General features: G+C 35.2%; 1 long non-coding RNA gene across 1 annotated transcript; it reads left to right on the top strand.

Moving 5' to 3' along the window:
- Positions 1-6,805: 6,805 nt before the first annotated feature.
- On the top strand, positions 6,806-7,722 carry LOC149259703 (uncharacterized). Its single transcript, XR_016247626.1, has 3 exons — positions 6,806-7,063; positions 7,290-7,361; positions 7,462-7,722. It is a non-coding gene; the product is annotated as an uncharacterized LOC149259703 (long non-coding RNA).
- Positions 7,723-8,093: the final 371 nt, after the last annotated feature.

The following is an 8,093-nucleotide window of genomic DNA, read 5'->3' as shown; positions in this document are numbered from 1 at the left end:
CAAGGGATGTATGTGATCAATATGTTGAAGAGTTTTGACATGATGGATTGCAAGCTAATGACAACTTTGATGATCACAAACTTGAAAAGGTTAAGGAGTTCTGAATTGAGCCCGATGGATCCTTCCAAGTATAGACAACTGATTGGATTACTAATGTACTTGGTGAATACTCGACCAGACATATGCTTTTAGTAAATGTTCTTAGTCAATTCCAAGTGGAGCTAAAGCATGATCATTGGATAGCAACAAAACGCATTTTGAGATATCTGCGAGGAACCATCCACTACTATCTAAAGTATGATAGAAGGAATGATGTCCACATGATTGTATATACATATTCTGACTGGGGAGGCCGTGATCAAGATGGAAGGAGCACTACAAGAGGATGTTTCAGTTTGGGATCCTCCATGGTCTCATGGATGAGCAAAAAACAAGATACAATTGCTTTGAGTAGTGTTGAGGCTAAGTAAATTGCAGCCTGTGAAGTAAGCAGAGAAGTGGTCTGGTTAAGGAAGCCGCTATACGAGCTATTTGCAGTACCTACGGACCCTAAAATGATACATTGTGATAGCATCAGTTGTATACGATTGTCTGAAGACCCATTATTTCAGGGAAAGACAAAGCATATCAACAACATGTATCACTATATTCGGAAGTTAGTACAAGATGGCGTACTGCAACTACAATATATCTCCACTGATGAGCAGGTAGTTGACATATTGACAAAATCTCTTCCTCATAAGAAGCTTGTGTATTTGAGAGACAATATTTGATTGGTTGATATATCCTCCCTAGTTGAGAGAGAGAGATAGGCACATCATTCTTATCTTCACTTGGGAAGTCAAAATAAAGGATTGGGTAAGCATCTGACATCTGATACTCTCTAAGGATGTGGTAGGGCATCCAAGATGAGAATAGTCGTGGACGTATATTCTTTGAGGACTGGCTATCCAAGATAAGAATAGTCCAAATAAGGTCATACTCTGTGGACACACGGGTGGAGTATGCACCTTGAGAGACAATGATGATGGTGTTTATAAATCATTGGTCTCACCAGCATTGTGCTCTGATCTCGTGGAGAGATAGAGATATTAGTCAAGGCCTTTATATGTGACGATGCTGGTTGGTATGATGCTAATACAAATGGGTTACCAATCCGACTCTTCTTATGAGATCTCTTTAAATTGAGAATGTTCATGTACCATTTATGAATACCTCCCTAGTTAAGAGGAAGTGTTGAAAAATGTATAGCTAGGTTTGATCTTCATAACGATGAAATGTACTTTTGATTCTTGTAAAGTTTAAAATGAAAGAAAATTATTATTATTATTTTTGGAGCATGGTTTTCATGCTCAAGGTCTTTTATTTTATAGGTCAAGCACCCATTGAGTGCTTCTAGGGTTTTTCCTAGGTCAAGAAGTCAAAGGAGTCATTTCCATAAGTTGAAGACCTCATCAGGCACATTGTAACTTGTAAAGAAAAATATTTTTGTCTTAAAAAGTGTCCAGATACCCTCCAAGTTCAAGTCGTCCCAATAGCTAGCAAGTCGACCTAAAAGGAAAAGCCACATCCACCTTGAAGAGCCTATATATAGGAGGGAACTCGTCCTCCTTGAGACACATTCACTCATCTCTCATTTTAGCAAAGAATAAGGAAGAAGAAGGCAACGAAGAAGGAAAAGGATGAAGAAGATATTTGTTTGAGCTAGTTCTCTCTCACACGTGCTAAGGAGAACTGGGGTTTCTGCAGCAGATCTATGGTTTCTATCTACAAGTTTGATCTTGGAGAAAAGAAGGCAAGTAGGTCAAGCGAAGGTCACCAAGGGTCATCCTCAAGCTCTAGAAGTGAGGGAAAGTCAAGTGAAGGTCAAGGGAAGGCTCAGAAGGCAGATCAAAGCTCACACGTGTGGTAATAACAACTGTGGGTGGGGGATAAAACTTTAGATCTGCAATGGAGGCCAAAATTTTGTAGCTAGATGTCGAAGAAGTGTTATTGTAAGAGATTTGACTGGGTTTGACTGGATCAAGGTTAGCACATCACTTAGAGAGGTTGGTCTTGGTCTTGGAGGGTTCTGAAGTCAATCCTAAGGTCCTGGAATTCATCAATTGAAGAATCTATATGGAAGAGAAGATATTTGCGGGTTTTCCTCTCAAGTGGAGGGGTTTTGGCCCTGACTTGCAACCTATATTCTATGTTCTTGTTCTTCTTGTTTTTGGTAGTTGTTTGATGAAACACACATATAACAATAAGTAACAAAGATAATAAGTAAAAAGACATCACAAGAAGCTATCAAGTAAAGAGAAATTACTATAATCATTGCCCTATATATTTCTCAACAATCTTTGCAAACATTCATAGGATCGTACAGATTGAAGTCTGAACGACCGAATGCAAATTTTTCTATCTCATTTCCTTCGGTGTCTGCAACTTTCAAATTATTGATTTCTTATTTATATGAAAAAATGAATGACCATGCTTTTTAAAAACACCCATGTTCTTTGTTTCACTTAGTATGAAGGAGCTCTGTGCAAATATGCATTTGCAAATCAAGGTTCAAACCAAGGAGGTGGAATGAGAGCTAGCACACCTCCAATAATTGATGGAGTACTCAGGGTTGGCTCCATGCACTATGATCTAGGAACCCCTAAAACTTCACTCTCCACTTGGCTTGGATAATTTGTATTAATCTAGTAGTAGACCGTGCCATAGGGCAATGTTCCTACTTTGAATGTGCAATGGACATTAGATAAAAATCCATGACAACCACATTCACTTTCCCCTTCCATGACAAGTTATCAAAGATGCACTTGCATATTTCAATGGGAAGTGACTCAAGAAGTAGAAAAATGAAGGATGGGACAATGCTAACCTATTGATGATCCACCATTTAGTGGGTGGAGTCCCAACCTCGATGATCATTACTTGCCTCGAAATTTGGGTCCATTGTTGCTGCTTAATTTTATGGATATCTTTATTGTGTTCAATTGGCCACCATATTTGTGTTTAGCTCCTTGACTTCTTGCCCCAACCATGTAATTTTGAACTTGTTATTCCTTTAAATTTTATGCGATATATTTTGATAAAGTCCATAGTGCCTCTAGTTACTAGTTTTGCATATGATAATTACTTGCACACACCCCATTTTTATGTAAAATGCATGCACATAATATTATATCTTTTAAGATCAATTGGATGTAGCTTGGGTGGTTGGGAGAAATGTTGTTATCCTCCCCACCCGTGTTCAACTCCTACATATGACATGCTGAGTTCATAATGAGTATATCCATATAATGACTTTGCAGTTTTCTTGTTTGAGAGCCCCTCGAGGATCAAGAAATGTATATTCCTCATATGCAATATAAAGTTATTTCTTCAAGGAATTTATTATTTTTATTATTTATTTTTATAGATAAAATTTAAAAAGAAATAAAAATAAAAGGGTATAGAAACCTATATCATATAACGAAGCTATTATGGAAAATTGTTAAAAATTTAATGAAATAGGGAAGTTAGTGGGAGTCTTCATTTCCCTTTTATAAAGGCACCAATATGCTAAATGTCAGGGTAAGCATTGATGAGATTTTCTCTCTTTATAAATGTGATTAGGTATAAATATTTAAAAATGTGCATAGTGTTAATTAGTTTAGAAGTACACATAATCTTAATTTATTTTAGTTCAAAATGCTTTATCATTTATTATAGTTGTATTAAGATATCATAAGGATAGTGTAAATAATTAGGAAAATGAATTATAGGTAGAAGGAAGTATGGGGTGGATAGAAATGTATTTCATTTAAGTTCATCCAAGTCACTAGGCTTCATGGGGTCATCTTAATGTCCATGTCATGCATTCATCATTAAAAAAAAAAAAACTCTATTGTAATTTAGTAGGTGGTATGTCCATCTTCATGACCTTTCAAGTTATAAATAATTATCCTTGTAATTCACTCTTATTGAATCACATTGTGGGTTATTAAAGATGATTTTAAGTAATGTTATTGATGGTTATGTGCAAGTGTTATACAACTTTAACATAATAAATACCCCCTACTAATGGCTCGTTAGTTGAAAGGTTCTTATGTGGCATGCTAGAACATCATTTCTTTTTTTCCCAGGAAAATCTTATAGGGAAACCTAAATGATGCTTATCCACATTCATAAATTGAATCCCTATTAAACCCATAGACATAAACTAGTGTGCCTCACCCAGTGGGATTCATTTGAGGCACTAGCTAGCATTGAATTAGTCAAATGCCCAACAATATCGGTGACAACAATTTGTGCTAACTCATAGGATGTTGTCTCTATCCCTTGAATACCTAAAATAAAACAATTTCCTATTGCCTATGTTAACCATAAATTATGAGCATAAAAAGACAATAATTTTTAGTCATTTTATTTCATATTATCTTTTAAATGTGTGATATATACAAACAAGACTAGAGGTGGAGATTGTTCATTAGGCTAATTGAGGATGGCCTATTAGATTCAATGCATATTTTGTAAACTAACATACTTCTTTTAATTTTGGAACTAAATTCTGATCACATATAAGAGATGCATTTTTTTGCTATAAGGCACATTTATCGTGTTTGTCTATAAAAAGTTATTATTTGATAAAATGCTCCCTTCATTCATTATAAGATGATTTAATGTAAGCCCTAGACGATAGGTTAGTTGGTCAAGTTCCCGTTGTTAAGTACCTTGCCAATTGGGAGGTCACGAGGTCAAATCTCCTCGACGCCCTTGGGGTTAGGCCTGACTAATTAGGCTGATGGGTAGATCCCTTTGTGTTGATTTGCCCGGATTATTACCTGTGGATGTAGTGGCCACTCAGTGTCCATGAACCACAGTTGAAAAAAAAAAGCAAAAGAAAAGAAGAAGATGATTTAATGTATAATCAAACATTTTGTAAAAGAAAAGTGGATTGCATAACCAAGCCTCCACAAGCACAAGCATGGCTAGTTCAATAACAAAATCTCTCATAAAATTACATTGGTAAAAACTAAAACATTATCAAAACATTTAAAAACCCCTTAAATACATCATACACATATAAGGGAGTGTCATGGTCATACAACTCTTTAAGCCAATAAGACATTCCTACATAACATGTTGATAATGTGTGTGGGGATTCCCCAAGGCCACTAGAAGCAAAGGCCCATAATTTACTAACCCTAAGCCTACAAGATACCCATAATAGAAGGTTGTTGATTAAGGAACATAAACTCCATCACTTTAGGATTAGAGTTGCTATTATCATCGCCTTTAAGCAACCCATATTGTAGATGCATATTGTTCACTAGCCATGAACTCTATGAAATATCTATGAGAAAAATCACATAAAGAAATCCACAAACTAATGAGTCAAAGAGCCCTATTGTCCATGTGGCCTCACACCAAATACCATTACAAACATAGACCTTGTGGAACAACTCATTTGCTTGAAATATCTAAGAGATCAACATGCTTTCATCAATTCAACGCCCTCAAATGGGTGTTAGAGCCCACCCACATGCAAAACAACAATCATAAAACCAGTGCTACAGTGGCCCCATGAACATACTAACAACCGTGATCTAGTAATCATATTAGTGCCACAAAGTCACCCACAACATACACTCCATCCAAGAAATTCTTTGGATGCATCTCAACTTTAATCTACACTAAAGCACAACCACCACCTCACTTTTTCTAGCCAATGACTAGTTTCTTTTTCTTTGTGGGAAAAATCCTAGTGATGTTTAAGGTAGGAGATGTATAGGTGGGATGAAGATTGCAAAGAGCTCTCTTCCTTCCCATTTCTCATCTATTTGATGCCTTGCTTAAAGATATGTCCCTTGGACACCTTCTTTATAACAAGTTATAAGAGAAATATTTCGAAAGATTTTTTTTAACCACAAAAAACGACATATAAATACCAAATAAATAGGTATAATTTATACTTGTCAAAGATCAACATGAAAAAGATATACAAATAAATATTGTCCAAATTATAACATTTAACTTCATACTAAATATAAATAAAAATATCATTAATATTTTTATTTAATTAACATAAATGCAAATATTACTTAATCATCTTTTTACAGAAATATTAGAATAATGTATAATAGTAATATTAATTCAAATATGATAACTATGATGATGTTCATTAATTATTAAAAATATCAATTTTATATATATTAAAAAAATATTTTATACTAAAACATTTATTTTATAAAAAACTATTTTATACTCAAACATATATATATATATAATATGGTAGTACAAAATATTAAAGCGAGAATAATCTAGCAGAGAAATTTGAAATTAACTTTTTTTTATTCAATCTTATCACTCATCATTCTTAATAATGAATGGAAAATTTAACACTCATATCTTCAAAACCACCATGCAACCTTTTATAAATTTTCAAGTATCCATTTAAAAGAAACTTAAATGTGACATCTTCAAAAACCATGCAGCTTTTTATAAGTTCGAAAGTGAACTTGATTCTGTCAATGGCATGCATTTAGATTCAATTGGACGAACGGAACCTCCATTCCATTCTAGTTTTTTTGAGATTGGATTCCACTGGAAGAACGGCACCTCCATTCCCATGCTTGCTGTTTCAGAAAATCAGTAACGATGCTGAGGTGGACCTGCCACGTCAAATTTCAAATTTCAAGAATCTTGATGGTCGAGAGTTCTTCGAACATGACCGTTTTCTAAAGATAAGATCGAGAGGAAAAAGATGGTATGGCATTGTCTATATATATTACGATCTAGTGCAATTAACGTTTGTTCTGCTTCCTCTGTTTTTCTGTGATCTCTTCCCATGGTGGTAGACTGGTCTGGTGTGTTATGATTGGATATGTGGAGTCCTCCCCTTGTTTCTGTCTGTGTATATTCTTTGTTGGGTGTGTGGGTTTGTTGTATGTTTGTGTTGTTTCTTGTTTTTTTACATGTGGTCTGTGTGAAATTAACCACCTAGGGCAAGCCAGTGCAGAACAGAGAGGAAAACATTTATGAAACAGAGGTATTTCAGTGAAACAAATTAGCGGTTGAATGGATGGATGAGGTAAGAGAGATCTGTGCTTTAGTTTCTTCATATTAATATGAAGAGTTAGAATCTCTAATTTCTTTGGTTTTGGTTTCAGTAATTCATTTGTTATTTGGAGATATTTCTGCACTCATAATTCTTAGCTTGTTTGTTTTTAATTTCTTGCTTCCAGGGCTGGTTTTGGTTTCCGTAATTTCTGCACTCACAATTCTTTGCTGGTTTGTTTTTAATTTCTGGCTTCCAGGGCAGAGAAGTGGGTGCAAAGTGCCTAGTGAATACTGCTACAGAGCCATATTTACAGAGCCATATTTGCAAGGTATTGTGGTGTTTATTGATTTGATTTCTTTGTGTACAACAATTCACTAATTATTTTCAAAATTGATATAGTGATTTGTTTGTTCATTTCTTGATTTCAGCGACTTCGTTGAGTATGTACTGTGGAGGGGCTCCTGTACAAAGGCTCCGGTGAGCACTATTGCTCAATATCTTTCTAAGGTACCTTCCCCAGACTTGATTGTACTGCATGCAGTTCTCCGTTTGCCTATTATATTTAAAAAAATGGTTGAACTTCAAAAGAGCAGCAACTCTTTTAAAAGCCTGGTTAATTGCACGTTTGATTTGAATTTTTGTTGAACTTGAAGAAAGCAACCGCTCTTTCAAATTTTTGGTGAAGTGAATATAGGGGAACTGGGATAAAGATTAGATCTAATGATGTAAATTCTTCCCGAAATCAAGTTTATTGTGTAATTAATCTGTAAATCATGAGACTCCAAAGAGATTTGAAGGCTCCCTGGACAAAGAGGAAGTTAAAAAACCGCTGGTTTCGATGTCTTGAAATTCAAGAAACCAGCACCTCTAGTTTAATTGATGATGCTCTAGAGTTTAAATTTAATGTAACGATACATATCCGCTTTTCCCAAATAAAATAAAATTCAGAGTAGGGCTATTTATCTAAATGTGGGAGCGCGGGAAAACGCTAGGAAATTGTCCTTGTCGTAAGCTTAGTCTCGCCATTGCTTCCCTTCTGGAAATTGTCCCTAGTCGTACG

Source organism: Pinus tabuliformis, chromosome 6 (assembly GCF_031772625.1).
Source record: "Pinus tabuliformis cultivar Carrire ecotype Pingquan chromosome 6, CPIR1, whole genome shotgun sequence".
NCBI classification, from domain to species: Eukaryota; Viridiplantae; Streptophyta; class Pinopsida; order Pinales; family Pinaceae; genus Pinus; species Pinus tabuliformis.
Note: the sequence above shows the minus strand (reverse complement) of the source record. Positions and strands in the feature narration are given on the sequence as shown.